The sequence below is a fragment of the Lynx rufus genome, unplaced genomic scaffold, assembly GCF_022079265.1.
Source record: "Lynx rufus isolate CCGP_SWC_20201006 ecotype Redwood Valley unplaced genomic scaffold, mLynRuf1.p SCAF_2, whole genome shotgun sequence".
NCBI classification, from domain to species: domain Eukaryota; kingdom Metazoa; phylum Chordata; class Mammalia; order Carnivora; family Felidae; genus Lynx; species Lynx rufus.
Genome location: NW_025814834.1, coordinates 132,508,147 through 132,531,224, shown reverse-complemented (window position 1 = coordinate 132,531,224; position 23,078 = coordinate 132,508,147). Strand labels below are relative to the sequence as shown.

General features: G+C 34.1%; 1 pseudogene; it reads left to right on the top strand.

Annotated features, from left to right (window-relative positions):
* Positions 1–21,662: 21,662 nt before the first annotated feature.
* Positions 21,663–22,215, top strand: LOC124514287 (chromobox protein homolog 3-like; annotated as a pseudogene).
* Positions 22,216–23,078: the final 863 nt, after the last annotated feature.

Here is a 23,078-nt window from a genome sequence, read left to right as displayed (position 1 = left end):
AGGTGGTCTGGTGGTGCTAACATTTTAAAGTCAAAAGATTTTTGTGAATCCAAAAGAAAAAAAATGTAAAGATTTCAAAGGCCTTTTTGTTTGGACTTTTAAAAAACTTGTAATTAGTCAAAGTAATAGAAATTGCCTATTTCTACTTAATTTCTTTTTATATTTAGCCACTGTATCTATGTTTGTCACATGTATATAGCCATATAAGTTGATGAAAATTATTACCTTAATGAGTTAACATTTTTCTTGTTTTTGTAACTTTTATTTACCTTAAGTAAATAATATGTGTATATGCATGTGTACACACATATTTTTGTAAATTCACATTTTACTGTATATTTGGAAATAAATAAATCGTAAATAAAAATGTTGAAAGTAAAAGTATTTGCAAAAATACGATTTACTGGTCAATGAGGAGATATTTTATTCAGGCTATTGAAATAATAATTTGTCATCAATGACAGATAATCTCCAATAAAAAGAGGCAGGCTTGCAGGCTTCTAGAGCTAGTGACATGGGACTCATTCATGATTCTCAGAGGAGTTACAGGGAGGAATAGACAGTGTTACCTATCTGATTTCCAGTCTTCATATCTATCTTTTATGAGTATATAAATGACATCTTTATTATGTGAAACACTGAATATATCTGAAATCAACTAGTTTTCACACAAATACTGCTTTCTTTTCTCTTAAACATAGACTGCTAGATATTTCTGTAACTTATTCTAAAGAATTATAGAAATTTATATCCCTTATGTAACATATTAGTATAAAATACTTTTTTAATGTTTGTTTATTTTTGAGAGAGACAGAGTTTGAGTGGGGGAAGGGGAGAGAGAGAGGGAGACACAGAATCCAAAGCAGGCTCCAGGCTCTGAGGTGTTAGCACAGAGCCCGACGTGGAGCTCGAACTCACAAATTATGAGATCGTGACCTGAGCTGAAGTCAGATGCTTAACTAACTGAGCCACCCAGGCGCCCCTAAAATACAATGTCTTTTAAAGCCTATTTAGTACTAATCAGATGAGCAAACAGAAAGACATTTAAATAGTAAATGATGCACACTAATGTAATAAAAATATTTTTAAACCATATAAGAAGCTTGGAGATCAAAATTCATTTAAAGCAGTAAGATGTGCACATCTAATTAATAGAATATGATATTAAGCAGTATGAGAATCACTGTTTTCATAAGACAGGAAAGATTGAAAACAATCAAAATGTTTATCCATAAGCCCTTATTACTTTATACATCTAACTCAACATTAAAGAAATATTTAATAATTTTACTTTCATATATGTAGTATGTGATGTTTCTATTTGCCTCTCTTTTTCTGTTTCCTCACACCATCTCTGAATATATTAGACAAATGACAGTGGAGGGTAGAAGTTATTGGCTTAGATATTTTAAAGGATAAAAGACTAGAAAATGTAGATTTATGATATATCTTGAAAATAGCAATTTACTAGAGGATTGGAAATTTATAGGAACAGTAATTGAATCAAATTCATTAAATTGCTTAACTAAGTTAAGCAATTTAATAGGTGTAATGCAGTGTGCACAAGTTTTCATTATAGGATTCCAATTTCTTGAACTCACTGCCCATGAAGCCTGAGATGACATGCAAAGGATAACTGATAATTGTTAAAATTAAACATAGAATTAAGGCATTCATTAGATAAAGATAAAATATACCTGCATATGGCTATTTAACATTTTTATTAAAAGAGAAATTTTAGAGGGGCGCCTAGGTGGCTCAGTTGGTTAAACGTCCAACTTCAGCTCATTATCTCAAGGTTCATGAGTTCAAGCCCAGCGTTGCGCTCTGTGTTGACCCCTCAGAACTTGGAGCCTGCTTTGGATTCTGTGTCTCCCTGTGTCTCTCCACCTCCCCCACTGGTGCTCTGTCTCTTTCTCTCTCAAAGATAAACATTAGAAAAAAACTTTTTAAAGAGAAATTTTAGAGATGTTTACTTATATGCTGGAACTAAAAATATATAAATGCATTTATGTGTACAGTCTGAATAATAATAATATTAATAGTAAATAGAAGTAAAATTTGAAAACTATATGAACTTGAAAGAAATTATGATTCTAAGCTCTAGAAATATTACTTTCTTTTTAATTTCTTCTAGATTTTGTCAATTCTTTCTTACCTTGACAGTTATGAGTCCCATCCTATCCACACTAGAATTAATATCATAATAAACAAAATATGATGCTTTTTATTTCTAAGTTTTGGTGAATTTTAAAATCAAATTTACACCTATGTTTACCTCAGTGAAATACTTTTGATTTTTCTCTCTGTAGATTTTTTTGTTATATGTTATATATTATAAAAAATATAAATATTGTAAAGAATGCCTTTTAGTATACTATGGGAGTATTTGATAAAAGAATCAAAATTAGTCTTTGCCTTTAGGCAAGTACACATATAAAAGAACAATAGGAGTAAGTAATATCTTTTCAGGCACAGGAAAAATGGTTCAGAGCTTGAAGTAATCATGGTAATTAAAGGAGCTGAATGAAGGTAGGTCAGTATAGCTAACATATTGTGTTAGTCAGTGTTCTTCAGAAAAATAGTACCAGTAGGATACATAGAGAAATATATGAAGATATTTGTTATAGGAATTGGCTTACTGTTCTGGAGGCAGTGAATTTCCCCAGTCTGCCATCTACATGCTAGAGAAAACCAGTAGTGTAATTTAATCTGAATGTCTGAGAGCCCATGGTATACATCCAAGAGTGTGAAGGCCCAAGAACCAGGAACTCTGATGTCCAAGGGCAGGAGAAGGCGGACATCCCAGCTCAAAAAGAAAAAGTCTTTTTGTTCCCTACTGGGCCCCTAATGGATTGGATGAAGGTGGGAGTCTTCACTCAGTCTATGGAATCAAATGCTGATCTCTTTCAGAAACACCCTCACAGACACTTCCATTAATACTGTTTACCAGATATCTGGGTCTCCCTTACTTTGGCAAGTCACCACACTGACACATAAACGTTATCATCACAGGTGTGGAGCACCAAGGAAATAGAACTGTGAAAGGAATCAAGGAGGCAGGCAGAAAATAAACCACACAAAGCATTATTGAATTTTGGATCTATTCAAATATCAACAAGAAGTCACTGAATTGTTTTATACATCAGAACACAGATTTACATTTAATAAAGGTGATCATAGCTGAAGGATAGAGAATAAAATCATAAAGAGCAAGGTTGATGTGAAAGATCAATTAAAAGACTATTAAAGTAACTCACAGGAAAAATCGTGGTCACTTCACAGTGAGGAACAATATAGTGGATGGGTTTCAGAGAGTTATGGAATAGAATACACTAGATTTGTGAAATTGATAGGAAAGAGAGAAAGAATCAGAAATAACTCCAGGTTTTGAATTAAGGGAATTGGGTAACCATGGTGTAATTTCCTGATTTAGGTAGCATGGAAAGAGTATTATGTTAGGGGATGATGTTAAATAGGAAATGCCTGTGAGAGATGTAAAGGGGGATGTTAATGAGAATTGTATATCCAGGCCTTGGATCAATATTAGCTGGAGATACGAAATATGAGGGCTTTATCTTATAGATTATAATTGAGTCAATGAGAGTCAATGAGATGCAGATTGGAAAGAAAACATGAAAGAACAAGTATAAATCCCAGAAAACCCCTAATAATTAATTAATGTATAGATAAAGAGGAGCTGAGAAGAAGGAGGAGCTGCAAATACTAAGATGGAATGTCTGAAGAAAAAAAACAGGAAGCATCAAAATGGAATTTTATGGTATTATAAAAATGTAACTTCTCTTAGAATGAGATTAGGAATAGTTGGCAGATGAACACTTGGAGATAGCATGTATAAGAAACTCCACAGGAAAGTTTTCTTATTTTAGCCCCATAGAAGAAGTGCCTACTTAAATCTAGAAGAAAAACTACCATATACTAATACTACATCTATTTTTATTTAATTAAATAAACATATATGATATAATGTATATGGTATAACATAATATATATGATATACATGATAGTAAGGATTTCTCTGATATTTTAGAATTGTCCTGTCTATGCTTTCAAAAAAACATGTTTGTTCATTTTTCAGAGAGTTACTTGGTATGTTTACCAGTACTGTTTTATATTCAGTTTGAGAGAATCATCTAAAAACATCCCTTGATAAAAATTTTTAAATGTTTTAGTTTTTTAATAAGAGTTTTAGGTTTACAATAAAATCAAGAGGAGGGGAACAGAGATTTCATATATACTCTCTGCCCCCCACATGCATAGCATCCCCCATTATCAATATCACTTACTAATATGGTACGTTTATTACAATTAATGAACCTACACTGATACATCATTATCACCCATAATCCAAAGTTTACCTAAGGGTTCACTCATTCTATGAGTTTGGATAAATATATAAGACATATATTCACCATTATCTTATCATATATAATATTTTCAATGTCGTGAAAATCCCTTATGCTCTGCCTATTTATTTCTCCCCCCACCACTTCTGATGGCCAACCACTGATCTTTTTAAAAAGAATTTTTTTTAACATTTATTTATTTTTGAGAGACAGAGAAAAACAAAACATGAGTGGGGAAGGGGCAGAGAGAGAGGGAGACATAGAACTTGAAGTAGAATCCTGGATCTGAGCTGTCAGCACAGAGCCCAACATGGGGGTTGAACTCAAAGACCACAGGGAGATCATGCCCTGAGCTGAAGTTGGATGCTTAACCAACTGAGTCACCCAGGTGCCCCCCAATTTTTTAATGTTTATTTTTGAGAGAAAGAGAGAGAGAACAAGTGGGGGAGAGGCAGAAGAGAGAGGGAGACACAAAATCTGAAGCAGGCTCCAGGCTCTGAGCTGTCAGCACAGAACCTGATGTGGGATTTGAACCCTGGGGCTGTGAGATCATGATGTGAGCCAGAAGTCAGAGGCTTAACTGACTGAGCCACCCAGGCATCCCTACTGCTGATCTTTTTATTGCCTCCATAGTTTTTGTCTTTTCCAGAATGTCATATAGTCAGAATCATAATGTATGTAGCTTTCTCAGATTTCCTTCTTTCACTTAGTAATATGCATTTAAGATTACTCTGTGTCTTTTCATGGCTTGATAACTGATTTTTTTTATCACTGAATAATATTTTATTGTCTGCTTGGTACCACAGTTCATCTATTTCATCTACTGAAGGGTATCCTGGCTGCTTCCAAGTTTTGGCATTATGAGTAAAACTTCCATTTTGATAAATGAATAAATGAATCATTTTGATAAATGATAAATCATCCATTTTGATAAATATCAACATGTTTTATAAACATCAGGTTTTTGTGTGGACGTAAGTTTCCAGCTCCTCTGGACAAACACCAAGGAGCATGATTTCTATATAACATGGTAAGAGTATGTTTCGTTTTGTCAAAAACCGTCAGATTGTTTTCCAAACTGGACATTCATTTTGTATTCACACCAGCAGTGTATGAGAATTCTTGTTTCTCCACATCTTTGCCATTTGGCAATCAATGTTCTGAATTTTGGTCATTCTAACAGGTGTGCAGTGGTATCTCATTGTTTTAATTTGCATTCCCCTGATAACATACAATGTTGAAAAACTTCTCTTATGCTTCTCTGCCATCTGTGTATCTTCTTCACGGTATGTGTTAAGATCTTTGTCCCAATTATTAATCAGGTTGTTGTTTTCCTGTGGTTGAGTTTTAAGAGCTATTTGTATATATATACACATATGTATATATATGTATGTGCATATGTATATATATGTATGTACATATGTATGTATGTGCATATATATGTATGTACACATATATGTACATATGTATGTATATATGTATGTATATGTGTATATATACATATGTATATATATACAGTAATAAAAATTCTTTATCAGATGTCTTTTTTAAAATTTTTAAATATTTATTTATTTATTTATTTATTTTAAGGGAGAGAGGGACAGAGAAAAAGGGAGGGGCAGAGAAAGAAGCTCAGAGAATCCCAAGCAAGCTCTGTGCTCTCAGCACGAGCTTGATGTGAGGCTTGATCTCACGAACTGTGTAATCATGACCTGAGCCAAAATCAAGAGTTAGATGCTTAACTTAACCGACTGAACCACTGAGGTCCCCAGATGTGTCTTTTGCAAATATTTTCTCCTAGGCTGTGGCTTGTCTTTTAATTCTTTTGATTTTATCTTTTGCTGAGCAGAAGTTTTTAATTTTAATGACATATAGCTTATCAATGATTTCTTTCATGGATCATGTTTTTGGTATTGTATGTAAAAAGGTATTACCATATCCAAGGTCACCTAGGTTTTCTCTTATGTTATCTTCTAGGAGTTTTGTAATTTTACATTATATAGTTAGGTCTGTTATCCATTTTGAGTTAATTGTTGCACAGGGTATATGATCTGTGTCTAGATTCATGTTTTTTCATGGAGATCTCCAGTTGTTCCAGTATCATTTGTTGAAAAAGACTATCTTTGTCCATTGTATTATCTTTGCTCCTTTGTCAATGATCAGTTGACTCTGTTTACGTGGGTCTGTGTCGGGGGTGTCTATACTGTTTCATTTATCTATTTGTGTCTACTTTTGCCAACATCATGCTGTCTTGGTTACTGAAGAGTTACAGTAAGTCTTGAAGTCAGGTAGCATCAGTGCTCCAACTTTGTTATTCAGTATTGTGTTGTCTAGTAATATCTTTGCCTCTCCATGCAAGCTTTAGAATTAATTTGTCCATATCCATAAAATAACTTGCTGCGATTTTGATTTAGATTGCATTGAATCCATACATCAAGTTGGGAAGAATTGACATCTTGACAATATTCAGTATTCCTATCCATGACCTGGAATATTTTTCCATCTATTTAGTTCTTTTTTATTTTATTCATCAGACTTTTGCAGTTTTATTCATATAGTTATTATGCATATTTATTAGACTTATATCTAAATATTTCATTTGGGGGGTGTTAATATAAATGGTAATGTGTTTTTCATTTAAAATACACTTATTCAGGGGCGCCTGGGTGGCTCAGTCGGTTAAGCGGCCGACTTCGGCTCAGGTCATGAAATCGCGGTCCATGAGTTTGAGCCCCGCGTCGGGCTCTGTGTTGACAGGTCAGAGCCTGGAGCCTGTTTCGGATTCTGTGTCTCCCTCTCTCCGACCCTCCCCTGTTCATGCTCTGTCTCTCTCTGTCTCAAAAATAAATAAACGTTAAAAAATTTAAAATACACTATTCATTGTTAATATATAGAAAATCAATTGACTTTTGGATCTTAACCTTGTATCCTACAATCTTGCTATAATCACTTGTTAGTTCCTAGAGGTTTTATGGTTGATTCTTTTGAATTTTCTGTATAGACAATCATGTCATCTGTGAACAAAGATAATTTTATGTCTTCCCACTCTGTTTACTTTTGTTTTCTTTTCTTATTTAATTGCATTAGCAAAGACTTACAGTATAATGTTGAAAAGCAGTAATGAGATGGGACATCCTTGATTTGTACCTGATCTTAATAGGAAAGCTTCAAGGAAGTATGATGTTAGCTATAGGTTTTTTACAGTTAGTCTTTATCAAGTTGAGAAAGTTTCCCCTTTATTACTGCTTTCCTGAGTTTTTTTCTAAAATGGGTGATAGATTTTGTCAAATGTTTTTTTCTGTATCTATTGATATGATTGTGTGATTTTTCTTTTTGTTGTCTGTTGATGTGAGGGGTTACATTAATTGATTTTTGAATGTTGAACCCATATTGCATACCTAGAATAAATACCATGTGATTGTGTGTAATTTTTAAATACTTTTTTGGATTCAATTTAATAATATTTTGTTGAGGATTTTTAATCTATGTTCATGAGATATATTGGTCTATATTTCCTTTTCTTGTAATTTCTTCATCTATTTTTGCATTTGGGTAATGCTGGCTGTGTAGAATGAGTTAGGAAGTATTCCTTCTACTTCTGTTGTCTGAAAGAGATGATTATAGAGGATTAGTATAATTTCTTCCTAAAATGTTTGGTAGAATTAACCAGTGAACCCAAATGCACAAAATTTTCACAGTATGATCTTCAGTTACAGGTCAAATGTAGAATGAGGGAAAAATCACTTAAATTAATTTTCAGCTCAGAGATTCAGTAGTTTTGGATGTCAGAAATCTCTAACATCTATAAAAAACACTAGAGATATGAATAAACAGTCATGTAAAGCAGCCATTGTATACCTCTTATCTATCTTTCAAAAACTATTCCAAGAATAAACTGTTAAATACATTCAACATCATCCTTTTCTTTTTCTTTTTTTTTAAATGTATTTATTTTGAGAGGGAGGGAGAGAAAGAGAGAGAGAGAGAGAGAGAGAGAATGAATCCCAAGCAGGCTTTCCACCATCAGCACTATCAGCATAGAGCCTGATGCAAGGCTAAAACTCACGAACCTTGAGATCATGATCTGAACTGAAATCAGGAGTTGAACTCTTAACTGACTGAGCCACCCAGGTGACCCATCACATAATCTTTTTCTTAACTGAATGTATTACATAAGCTGTGAGGGAAGTGACTATGCCCCCATCTAAAACACTCTACCAGAGTCTAAAAGGATAAAGCAGATAAGAATGGTCCAAGTAGCAGAATAAACAAATTACTTAAACTTCCCTTGATATTTTCCTGATGTAAAGTCTAGTCAGTAACCCAATGGGAACTGATTGATAGTCAGTATTAAGTTGTGAATTACTCATCTGTAAATTAGATATTCATTTAATCAGTACATTTGTGTACTAATTTATCTGAATTCATAATCACAATTGCCTTATCTAGAAATGTTTCTTCTGTGCAAGAGACTGCAATTAGAAATATAGTATATGATCACATAATTCAAACATCAAAGAGTTATAACCATTTTTTTATGTTCCCCACCACAACCAGTTGCTACATATTATTGTAAATTTTCCTCCTTTAACATATCCACTATAGTTTTTTTCTCTTTAGTCTTTTTTATAAGCTTTCATCTTTCACCTGAATGATTGCAATCATTGCATTAAATACTCCCATTTCCAATATCATATCCACCAAGACACTCTAAAATAAAGATTTATTATATATATATTATATATATAATTTATTATTATTATTATATTTTCTACCATTTCATGAACTATTTTATATTTTAGACTGTTTCTAAAATTTATCCATTCTTGAGTTGATAGGCATTTGGTTGGTTTCTAGGTTTCTCCTATTACAAGCACTTTTAATATGAACAGCTTTAAAATTTTTTGGTATGTAATTTTGAGCGTCTCTACTAAATTTACATAAATATGGGATAAGTGGATCAGAGACCGCACATACTCAATTTTTCCAATGTTTCTAGGAATTGATACTTTCAAATATCATTGTTTTACAATCTCCCATTATATTTCATTTGCTAGTTTTTGGTACTATGAAATTGTAAGTTTCACCAACATAGTGTATACAAAATTGTATTTATTATAATGATATTTTGCATTCCCCCTATGACAATTAAGATTAAACATTTTAATATATTTTTAAATGTTAATTTCTACCTGCATTTAATTTCATATTCTAAAATTTGGATCTTGATAGGTTTCAAAAATCATATGGTTAAATTAATCGTCATAGTTTAATCTCACACCATTTGTTTAGATTCCAAGATAGTTCAACAAAATGAATTCATGTCTACTCTGTGTAATTAATTTCTAAACCATCTAAAGTTACATAATATTTTCATGTTAGCATTTCATGATTTTTTTTCTTTATGTATTTGTATACATATATAGTGGTATATTTGGCTATAAATATATTGGTGGCATATTTGGCTATAAATATATTGGTATATTGGGCTTCCAAGGACATCATTATGCATTCGATATGTAAAGCGTCCTTGTTTATGCTACTGGTTTTAATAGCAGTGCTCTTTCATCTTAAAGAATCATTTTAAAAAGTCACTGATTTGCTTATAAGAATACACAAAGCTGGGCTGGGGGCACCTGGGTAGCTCAGTCAGCTGAGCATCCAACTTCGGCCCAGGTCGAGATCTCATGGTTCTTGAGTTCAAGCCCTGCATCAGGCTCTCTGCTGTCAGCACAGAACCTGCTTTAGATTCTCTGTCCCTGTCTTTCTCTGCCCCTTCTCCCCCTACTCTCTCTCAAAATAAATAAACATTAAAAAAAAGCATACACAAAGCTGGAGTATTTTCAGGAATAAATATTAAAAGAATTAAAATTATTTTACTCCACCCAATACACACACACACACACACACACACACACACACACACACATACTGTGCTTTCTTTTTTTTTTTTTTAATTTTTTTTAATGTTTATTTATTTTTGAGACAGAGAGAGATAGAGCATGAACGGGGGAGGGTCGGAGAGAGAGGGAGACACAGAATCTGAAGCAGGCTCCAGGCTCCGAGCTGTCAGCACAGAGCCCTACATGGGGCTTGAACTCACGGACCATGAGATCATGACCTGAGCCAAAGTCGGACACTTAACCGACTGAGCCACCCAGGCGCCCTGTGCTTTCTAAAGAAATCAAAGAAATGGACAACAGGTTCAGTCCGTCAGTCAAGTATCTGGGTGGATTACTACAACTGATACAATAGTCTAGAAAATACACAGAAGATCTGAAGGCTATAGTCTAGACCTGCAACATGTTATCAAGTATATACAGAGCAAAAGGCACAGAAATGTGGGAATATTTGGAAGAATTATTATTTTTATGTTGTTCAAGTGGTTCTTTCAACGAAGGCAGCATTTTATATGCTGGTTATATATGCAGATTTCCCTTATGAAGTCTTTGAAGTACCGTCTAAATTAACAGATTTATGGATATGCACACTACTTCAATATATGTAATGCTGTCAAATCTTACCATTTATTTTAGTTATCTGCACTCACATTAAAAGACAAAAATCACACTAATGTACCTTGATATGAAATTATATTGTAATATTGCATATGAAATGCCTCCCTTTATATTTTAAACTTCATGAAATCAGAGCCAATATTTGCTTATTATTCTGTTTTCAATGTTTTTCTTAGTAATTGCCACATATTCAAAACCTTAACAAGCATTTGTTGAAAAATAAAAATAAGAATTATTATTTATAACAATATCAAATTACATTTATATATGATAAGAATAAAAATGAAAACACTTTAAAAATAAAACATTTTTATCTAAAACAACTATAGTACAAATACAGTCTGATTTTCTTGCTTTAGAGTAAACAAAATAGCTTTAGTAATGGAATAAGTTAATTGTGAAGGAAAATGTGAATGAATATGTATTTACCAGCGGGAAGAGAAAATGTGAATGGATATATATTTACCAGCAGGAAGAGAATATTCTTTAAATATCAACCATATCTGGAAATAATTGGTTTGATTTAGTTTTAAATTATTCATTTTATAACCCAGGATATAAGCAGGTCTCTATAGGCATTATATTTCAGAAAGACGCATCTATTCTAGTTTACATCTGATCTTTACTCTTGTACTTCGAATTAAGTCCTTCCAAGAAAACTAAATAAAAAAGTCTCTTAGGGTTAATGGAATAACCCAAAACACAAACCCATGGCATCTTCAAAGTTATTATTTGCTGAAAACCTGTATTCGTTGCCATGGAAATTATCCTTATAAAATCCATATGTAGAAATAAATGGTAAGAACAATTTAGCCACAAATAGTGTAGAATAATGTATAGTAGAAAAAATAAAATTGAATTATGAAAAAATTTTATCTAAAGAAGAAATTTTAATTTTAATAACATATATGGTGATCAGATTATTTTTGCCTTAGAAGGAGTTCAAAAAAGTGGGTTAAATTTAGAATGATTTTGTAAGTTCACTGATGCCTTACAGAGTTAGAGACTTACAGAGGAAAATGTTCAACACATGACTTATGTTTATAGCTTGTTCTAGAGAAATAGATACAAGTATTTTCTGTTAATATGTGGTCAAGTTGATTTTCAGAAAGTAAAATATGTATGTAAACTTCAGTAGAGTATAATTTCTACTGTTAGGAAATGCTGTATACTATAAATTATTTAGGCTCACAGAATTTAACTTACTCACCAAACCCCTAGCCAGAAAAAAAAAAAAAAATGCTTTCAATCAAATCCAGGGCTAAAAGGATAAAAACAGAGTGTACTGAAGGGAAACATAGATATACCCATATTAGTGATCTTAAGCTTTAGCATGTAAATGATGATGGTATGTTGGTTAAAACACTGATTTCTAGGCTACATCCTCAGAGCTTCCTAATTCAGTACCTTTGGAGGGGTGTTCAGAAATTTGCATTTATAACAAGTTTCTGGGTGGTACTTCTGCTGCTGGTCCAAGGGCCACACTTGGAGAACCAATAATCTAGATCCTTCCCTGAGGAATGTGTCTATATATATATGTATATATATATATATATATATATATATATGGCTGTGTACATGTATATATATATATATATGTATATATATGGCTTTGTGTATGTATATACATATCACAATTATGTGTATATATATATATGACACACATACATGTATATATATACACGTATATATGTGTGTGTATATATATATACACATATATATGTGTATATATATATACACACATCACATCTTGCTTATGCATTCATCTGTGGACAATTGAGTTGCTTCCATGCTTTAGCTATTGTGAATAATGTTGCTGCTGTCAACATAGGGGTGCAAATGTATTTCAACACCTGCCTTTTAATTATTTTGGGTATATGCTTCAAAGCAGAATTGTTGGATCATATGGTAATGCTATTTTTAATTTTTTGATAAATTGCCATACTGTTTTCCACAATGGCTTTGCCATTTTACATTCCCACCAGCAGTGCACAAGGATTTCAATTTATCCATATCTTAGCTGACACTTGTCCTCAATTTTCTTGATAGGAGCAATCCAGATGGATATGAGGTGGTATCTTATTGTAGTTCTGATTTACATTTCTCTAATTATTAGTATTGCTAAAAATCTTTTCATGTGCTTATTGACCATTTGCATACCTTCTTTGGAAACACGTATGTTCAAGTCTTGATCATTTTTTCACTGGATTGTTTTTGTTGTTTTTGAGTTGTATGAGTTCTTTATATTTTCTCCTTTTCTCTAGATTGCCTTTTTATTCTGTGGATAGTGTCTTTTGATGCACAAATTTTTTAATTTTTCATGAAGCCCACTTTTGTCTGTTGTTTTTTTTTTTTTTGTCACAAACATGACAAAACAAAAAGTGCCTTTCATGTCATATCCAGTAAATCATTGTCAAACCAGTGCTGTGAGACTTTTGTCGTATGTTTCTTCTAAAAGTTTGATTCTTTATAGGCTTTGTATTAGGTCTTTGATCCATTATGGGTTAATTTTTTTATATGGTAATACTAAAGTATTTTCTATTTCTTAAAATATAGATAACTAAAATTCATGCCAAGTGAATTATTTTGTTTTAAGGATATATTCTTTACCTACTTTTTCTGAATCCACACTATTTACATAATGAATATAGTCCAGTTGGTGTTATCTCTTATTACCCCTGGGTGATAATGAAAATAGGGAAAAGGGTAAGAGACATTTTTCCCTAATAAACTGTATTAGATTTGCATGTAGGCTAGGAAGGGATCATAAGTCATTTTAAAATCTCCTTCAGTGTTGTGAGTTACATATTTAGAATATTGACCTTATTAAAGGTTATTGTTAAAACATATGGTTATTGAGCCAACAACTGCCAGATATAATAGGATTTCAATAAATTAATATATTAACTTATGAGAGGAAAACTGATTTTGGCCCTTGGGGAATGGAGTGGACAAATAGATTTGTGGGAAAAAATAAGAGAAGTTTAGGAGAAGAGCATCCGACTGGATCAATGGGAAGATGTCCAAATGGATTGAGACATTTAAAAGAAATAAGAAATGTGCCCTATTTCTCATAGCTAGTTGTGATTCCCATTCTGAAGAGCATGAAAAGTTTAATTGGTATTAAGAATAAGGAATAGGGTTCCCGTTTCTCCACATCCTCTCCAGCATCTATAGTCTCCTGATTTGTTCATTTTGGCCACTCTGACTGGCGTGAGGTGATACCTGAGTGTGGTTTTGATTTGTATTTCCCTGATAAGGAGCGACGCTGAACATCTTTTCATGTGCCTATTGGCCATCTGGATGTCTTCTTTAGAGAAGTGTCTATTCATGTTTTCTGCCCATTTCTTCACTGGGTTATTTGTTTTTCGGGTGATGAATGGATAAAGAAATTGTGGTATATATACACAATGGAATACTATGTGGCAATGAGAAAAAATGAAATATGGCCTTTTGTAGCAACGTGGATGGAACTGGAGAGTGTAATGCTAAGTGAAATAAGCCATACAGAGAAAGACAGATACCATATGGTTTCACTCTTATGTGGATCCTGAGAAACTTAACGGGAACCCATGGGGGAGGGGAAGGAAAAAAAAAAAAAAAGAGGTTAGAGTGGGAGAGAGCCAAAGCATAAGAGACTGTTAAAAACTGAGAACAAACTGAGGGTTGATGGGGGGTGGGAGGGAGGGGAGGGTGGGTGATGGGTATTGAGGAGGGCACCTTTTGGGATGAGCACTGGGTGTTGTATGGAAACCAATTTGTCAATAAATTTCATATATATTAAAAAAAAAAAAAAGAATAAGGAATAACCATAGCAGGTACTATCTTACTCATGATGAATAAAAATATATGAAGCAAATTGTCATAAAAGAAAATAGAACATTGTAATATAATTAAAAAAGAAGGCTTAGCAAGAGTTTAGTGAAGGATCCAGAAAGGATGGTCTTTCTAAACTTTGTTCAAACCTCTGCTTAAAACATTTGCTTGGTTCCCATTGCTCTTCAGGTAAAGATCCAAATGTTTAATATGTATCTATGCCCTACTCACCTAGACTCTTATCTGCTTCTAGAATATTGCTGCTCATTAGTTTCACTTGTTTTTTCCAAGTTCTAATCAGGTAATCTTTTATTTTATAGTGTTCCAAACCCACTACTGCATAAGACATTTGTACAAAGGTTGTGGAAATCAACCTCATATCTCTCTTAATTAGCATGGCTGATTTCCAGCTGAAGTGCCATTTTGTTAAAAAAATCCTTGCTTTATTTATCGGATTGCATTAACTTACATCATACTACCTTACATTTGTCTGATTCTCCTCTGTAGCATATATCAGAGTAGGAAGCTATATATTTATATAATTATTGTATTAATGCCTTCTCCCATTATACTTCAAGTTTTCTGAGAAGGGACAGTGTCTGGTTTTCTCTGTGTATTTCCAGGTCTAAATGTCCTAAATGGTACATGTTAGAGTTTTGTAAATAACTGCTGAATAAACAAGTGAATCTCAAAAATACTTATTGTAGATTTTATCTTTTTAATAGTCCTTCCCCATTGTATTATAATGCCCTTTCCAATAATATTCACAAAAAGAGACGTTATTTTTTGTGGTTGCACTTCAGAATGCCATTCAAGTTAAATCATAGATGAATGATATTCCTGGGAGTTGGATAACATGATGTAACTGGATGAACAGTGCGTAAATTAACATGAATATTAAATGATAGTTTGTATTGACATAAAAAAGTATAAATGAATGTAAAGCGGGATTAATTACATATTTTCAGAGAATAGGAATTCTAATACACCAAAACAAATTTCACATAAAATAGAAATATTTAATGGCTAACTCTTCCATTTCCAGTGTAATGATTGGGGGTAAAAATAATAAGAGAACAGATCTCCTAGATATCATTAGGTTTGCAATTTTTAAAACATGATGCAAATTCTATAAAACATGTGAAATATTTACATGATAATAGAATAGTTCTCTGGATTAACTTAAAATCAATTCTCTAGTTATTATACAAAAGTCAATGAGAGCTGCTAAGAAGATTCAAGTAGGAAAGAATCATTTGCCAAATTCTCTCATACCAAGAGTCACAAACATCATTATGTGCCTGGTTTTCATCTCTCATCTAAACCCCAGTGAACATTTACTTTGAAGGAACCAGTAATAAATTCAAAGAAAGGACAGACTCCATAGGGTGAGAATAAAAGATCAACATCTGGCTCTAAGTCTTCTCATATGCGTATATCCAAGCAATTACACAGACTGAGCAACTGAGAATTGAGTTTACAATCTCATTGCAAATTTTTAAAGAACTCCATACTTCACCCCTTTCATTTTTGTGTGACTTAATCCATGTTCATGTTTGAACCTGTCCTCTGAATTCTTCAGAGCTGATTTATTTTTCTAATGTCATATGTGCCTCAGGCAGCATCCAGCTATCAGGTCTCTGCATACCTAGGAGCTAATTGGTGGAACTGCTTTCCATAAAATATTCATAACAGGAACTATTTTTAAAGTTAATTTCAAAACTATTTCTCTTTTCATTTTTATCTCAAATATTGCCACTGAAATTTTATGTGATATCTCTACTTACAGACAAACCCAAAAGGTATTGCAAGTTATGAACTTTCCTTAGAGAAAAGATGGTGTGACTTTACAGTTAGTGACTCACTGTTCTGTATTGCAGCTTAGCGTTATTGAAAGTCTACAGGAACCACTAATCACAGAAGACACTGTAAGAACTTCTACATTCATTTTCTTGAAAGCACTTTGATGTTTTCAAGTAAAATATATTTTATTTCCATAAGTCCTTTGGTCTTGAAAAAAGAAAAAAAATACTGTTGTACAAAAAATATAGCATATCTATTTTCTTTAATTTTATTTGTACATTTAAGTAACTATGTAGTTTCATACTTCTAGAAAATTATTCCTCAAAGATAACATAGAGTTTCAGGGGTCCTGATGTTCACTATAAACTTCTTTCATTAGAGGAAGTCTGGGAAGCTCATACCTAAATCCTAGCTCCAACAGAATTTACTAAATATTTTAGTGCTCAATTATTTTACCAACAGAATAATAATAATAATAATAATAATAATAATAATAGGGATGCCTGGGTGGCTCAGTCGGTTGAACGTCCGACTTCAGCTCAGGTCACGATCTCACGGTCCGTGAGTTCGAGCCCCGCGTCAGGCTCTGGGCTGATGGCTCAGAGCCTGGAGCCTGCTTCCGATTCTGTGTCTCCCTCTCTCTCTGCCCCCCCCCCCCCATTCATGCTCTGTCTCTCTCTGTCTCAAAAATAAAACATTAAAAAAAATTTAATAATAATAATAATAATAATAATAACATCATCGTATTAATAGGGTAATTATATTGGGTAGTATATTTAAAATTCCTTCAAAAATTAAAGTTTCAATAAATACTACCAATTGTAACTTTAGGGTTTTTGTTGCTGTTGATTTTTTAATGAATGTAATGGTTTTATGTGGATCTATATTGGAATGACTTTACCACAAGAAAGAATATTATGAAAGACCTGTTCAAGTTTTAGTGTTCACTGCTATCTGCAGAAGCAAAATTGATTGATATTTAATCTATATGCATTCCATATATTTGGTGCCCTAAATATCATTTAAAGACTTTGGGGGTAGAAAAATTGTAAAACATGCTGTCTTAATGAAAGTAGAATCCTAGTTTCAAAGGAAGTAAACAAGGAGAATAAGTATAAGTATGGTGAAGTAAAACTTATAAAACTGAATTGCCTTATAGGCAGCTATTTAAGCATTGAAAGTGAATGTTTTATGCCTCACTAATGATAACATCAATTCACAATGTTTCCTGGATGCTTTTATGCAGTTATATCTTCTGTCTTACATAAAGGAACATATGGACCATAAACAGGTTTACAGAATTATGTTGTCTCCAAAGAGACATACCAACTCTTGGGACTCCTGGGTGACTTAGTCAGTTGACTCTTGATTTTGGCTCAGGTCATGATCTCACAGTTTGTGAGTTCAAGCCCCGCATCTCGCTCAGTACAGATAGTGAGGAGCCAGCTTGGGATTCTCTCTTTCCCCGTCTCTCTGCCCCTCCTCCACTTGTTCTTTCTCTCTCTTCAAAATAAATAAATAAACATTTTTAAAAAACAAAACAAAACAAAACAGTAAAAAAACAACAACAACAAAATGTGCCAACTCTCTATAAGGTTGATTCACCTGAACTAAGTATCTTTAACTTGTGGGATTATTGATTAATTAGAATCATCCATTTGGTTTTGGATATATAAATTTCACAATTGGAATGGACCTATTACTGATAATAATATTATGTTTATATTCTGTCATCTCAAGCAGTGTTGTAGTATAGATGATTTCTTATATATGGTGTTAAAGCTGCATGTTAAAATTTGAGATTTATTGCTTTAAACATGCAATATATTTACCTATTTTATATTTGCTCATTTATTTACCTTTTTTGCAGATATTAGTGGTTTTTATACCTCCTTCAGGTCATATGAGATTATTTTTATTCAACCTGAAGACTTCCTGTAGTATTTTGGTAGTGTTGCTCTACTGGCGACTACTTCTCTTAGGTGCATGCGTGTGTGTGTGTGTGTGTGTGTGTGTGTGTGAGAGAGAGAGAGAGAGAGAGAGAGAGAGAGAGAGAGAGAGACAGGGAGGGAGAGAGAATGAATATATTTATTTTGCTTTTAATTTTGAGTGATATTTTTAGCTGGGTATAAAATTCTGTTGAAGGTCTGATAAGAGGATGGAATTCAGTCCTATTGCTAAATTGAATCAGCTAATGCTCTAGATGAGAAAGCAATCAGTGATAACATGCTCAATTTAGAAGTTTCAACCCTTTCTGATTTGGTCATTTTATTTCTACAAATATGATTTTTAATCATTGAGGTAACCTCAGTTCAGTGTGTTTTTCAAATTGATATGGAGGAAAGTTTGAGAATATCCCAAATCTGTAAAAATAAAGACAATTGAAGTACCTCCTAAACCAAGTGAAGGGAGTAAAAATAAAATCAAGGAATTCAGAAATTCATTTAGTTGATGGAAGACAAACTGGAATCTTTATATCAAAATGACTCTTCAGTAACTAGAATAATTAATAAAAACTTATGTATTCATGTCATCATTGCAAAATAAAGTATCAAAGCATGTAACTATTAAGTTTGCTAAAATAAAAATCAAATTAGCATTATACCCATTCACAATGTAAAGTAAAAGTGAATAGTGAAGTAAAAGCTAAAGAAATTATAGGAGAAAAACAAATTGACTGTGACAATAGCATTCTACACCATGAAATTATTGTTTAGTGCCAGAACAACGGAGAAGTCCTTCCAGTTGACTAATATGACATTACCTAATTATGATTTTGCCCCTATCTTGAGATTCTGTTCTGTTCTCATACACTGACTGATTCTTGAAGCAGAACTTTTCACCCAGAATACCCCTTGTAACAACAAATTGTTATGGACATGGAAATGCACTGCCAAGATCTTCTTTTTTTTTTTTTTAACGTTTATTTATTTTTGAGGCAGAGAGACAGAGCATGAACGGGGGAGGGTCAGAGAGAGGGAGACACAGAATCTGAAACAGGCTCCGGGCTCTGAGCTGTCAGCACAGGGGCCCGATGCGGGGCTCGAACTCACGGACCGCGAGATCGTGACCTGAGCCGAAGTCGGCGCTCAACCGACTGAGCCACCCAGGCGCCCCAAGATCTTCTTTCTAATTTTATTTTTTATTTCTTAAAATTCACATCCAAATTAGTTAGCATATACTGAAACAATGATTTCAGAAGTAGATTCCTTAATGCCCCTTACCCATTTAGCCCATCCCCCATCCCACAACCCCTCCAGCAACCCTCAGTTTGTTCTCCATATTTGAGTCTCTTCTGTTTTGTCCCCCTCTCTGTTTTTATATCATTTTTGTTTCCCTTCCCTTATGTTCATCTCTTTTGTCTCTTAGAGTCCTCATATGAGTGAAGTCATATGATTTTTGTCTTTCTCTGATTGACTAATTTCACTTAGCATAATACCCTCCAGTTCCATCCACGTAGTTGCAAATGGCAAGATTACATTCATTTTGATTGCCAAGTAATACTCGATTGTGTATATATACCACATTTTCTTTATCCATTCATTCACCGATGGACATTTGGGCTCTTTCCATACTTTGGCTATTGTTGATAGTGCTGCTATAAACATGGGGGTGCCTGTGTCCCTTCGAAACAGCACACCTGTATCCTGTGGATAAATGCCTAGTAGTGCAATTGCTGGGTCGTAGGGTAGTTCTATTTTTAGTTTTTTGAGGAACCTCCATACTGTTTTCTAGAATTTAGTACCCCCTTTGTCAGCAGACAGCCTTTAGCTTTCAGGTCCACCAGGATATATACCTTGTCTGTGGAGACCCATATATAAAGGTTATGCCAACCTGAGCAGCTCACATCCAATGACTGATTGATATGGGGGCACAAAGGCCTCGCTGTTTTGGGCCCAATGTGAGACTACTCTGATGGGCTATGTATGCTGTATATCTTCCCTCTATGACTGACCAAGGCTTTGTTGAGCCTGGATTGTGGCTCAGTTTTTTCTTTTTTTTTCTTTTTTTCTTTAAATTTTTTTTTAACATTTATTTATTATTGAAAGAGAGACAGAGAGTGTGGGCAGTGGAGGGGTAGAGGGAGGGGAGACATAGAATCTGAAGTAGGCTCCAGGCTCTGTGCTGTCAGCACGGAGCCCGATGCAGGGTTCGATTTCACGAACTGTGCGATCATGACCTGAGCCAAAGTCAGTCGCCTAACCAACTGAGCCACCCAGGTGCCCCGAAGGTTCAGTTTTTTTCTTTGCCCAACACTCTTTCTTCCCTGTAAACATTGTGTATGCCAAATTCCCATTTTATTTATTTTTTTAAAATTTTTAATGTTTTATTTATTTTTGACTGAGAGAGAGACAGAGAGAGAGAGAGAGAGAGAGAGAGAGAGCATGAGCGGGGGAGGGGCAGAGAGAGAGGGAGACACAGAATCAGAAGCAGGCTCCAGGCTCTGAGCTGTCAGCACAGAGCCTGATGCGGGGCTCGAACTCACAGAGCATGAGATCTTGACCTGAGCCGAAGTTGGACGCTCAACCGACTGAGCCACCCAGGCACCCCACCAAATTCCCATTTTAGTATTTACTTCTGAAAGTCATAACTTATAGGGCACAGAACCCACTGTGATGTTGCAGAAACCAGAATACAAAAAGGAAGGGACCTTGTAGCAATGCATGCTAGGTATTGCAATTTTCCACATATTCTACCTAAATGAAAAAAAAATGAGGCTATGTTTTACCTACTTGCATCATCATAAAACTTGGTCATGAATTTCTTGAAGAATAAACAACCTGTGTTGGTCTAAGACTACCATATACAAAGAAATATGTAACATTATTAGATATTGTTAATTGAAATATTCAACTTATTCAGATGTGTATTAAAGAAAGCTATTTGGGTACTAAATAAGCGAAAAGAGTAAGCAGAATCTAAGTATATTTGCTCTTAGCACACATTGAATCAGGAGGTATCATTTTTGTTTGAGGTAGAATAAAAAACAAAAACATAAAAAAAAATTCTGGCACTGGTGATGGAATCTTACATTTTAACTAACCCATTGAGAGAGGTGGATGGAGCTTGAGGAGCACAGGGCCAGAGACATCGCAGACCCGAGACCCAGAGCATCTCAGAGGTGGTGAGTAATAGCTCTTCAAATCTGCAATAAAACATGTCCTCCAATAAAACTACATTGCAAACCATGGGAAAGAGATAGAACGGAGAGAGTAAAAATATAGAAGAGGCAGAGCCTGGAGATTTTGTGGTGGAAAAAGTCCTGGGCTGACATGTAGTAAATGGGAAAACGGAGGATTTCCTCAAGTGGAAGGGATTTACAGATGCTGACAATACTTGGAACCTGAAGAAAATTTAAATTATCCAGAGCTAATTGAAGCATTTCTTAATTCTCAAAAAGCCGGTAAAGAAAAAAAAAAAAATGGTACAAAAAGACAATCCTTATCTGATGGTGAATCTCCTGATAGCAAATCAAAGAAGAAAAGAGATGCTGCTGATAAACCAAGAGACTTTGCTAGAGGTCTTAACCCTGAACAAGTAACTGGGGCCACAGACAGCAGTGGAGAATTCATATTTCTCATGAAACAGAAAGATTCAGATGCGGCAGACTTGGTGCTGACAAAAGAGGCAAATTGTGTCCTCAAATTGTCATTGCTTTTTATGAAGAGAGACTAACTTGGTGTTCTTGTCCGGAAGATGAAGCTCACTAATTTGTGGTGTTGCTTTATACATAAAATCTGGGTTTGTTTGTTTGTTTGTTTGTTTATTGGGGTGAATAAAGAACATTTCTAGTGAAAATCAAGTTTGATGTGTTTGTTTTGAAATACCATTGGGAGAGCTGTTGGGGTTTTGGCATCTATAACACTGGGTACTTTGAACAAATAAAAGCTTTCTGTAGTTGCTTCCTTTATCAAACAGAATATATAAGACTACGGTTCAGTATTCTCCTGCATTAGAGAACACCTCTTCTAAATGTGGTGAGAAATCTTCAAGTCATTACTCAATAAGAATTTGTGTTTTGGGGTGCCTGGGTGGCTCAGTCAATTAAGTGTCTAACTTCGGCTCAGGTCATGATCTCATGGTCCATGAGTTAGAGCCCCATATCAGACTCTGTGCTGACAGCTCAGAGCCTAGAGCCTGCTTCAGATTCTGTCTTCCTCTCTCTGCCCCTTCCCCTGCTCTCTCTCTCTCTATCTGTCTCTCTTCCTCCATCTCAAAAATAAACAAACATTAAAAAAAATTAAAAAAAAAAAGAATTTGTGTTTTAACTCCTCTATGCCTAAAGACTGTTCTGAGTTTTTTGTTTATTTGGGTGTGTGTGTGTGTGTGTGTGTACTAAAAATACATACCCAAATTGTTTCTTATTTCTTATTTATTTAATTAATTTATTTATTCATTTATTTACTTACTTATTTTATAAGTTTATTTATTTATTTTGAGAGAGAGCATGCAAGGAGGCAGAGGGGCAGAGGGAAAGAGAGAGAAAATCCCAAACAGGCTCTGTGCTATCAGTACAGAGCCCAACACAGGGCTTGAACTCACAAACTGCAAGATCATGACCTGAGCCTAAGTC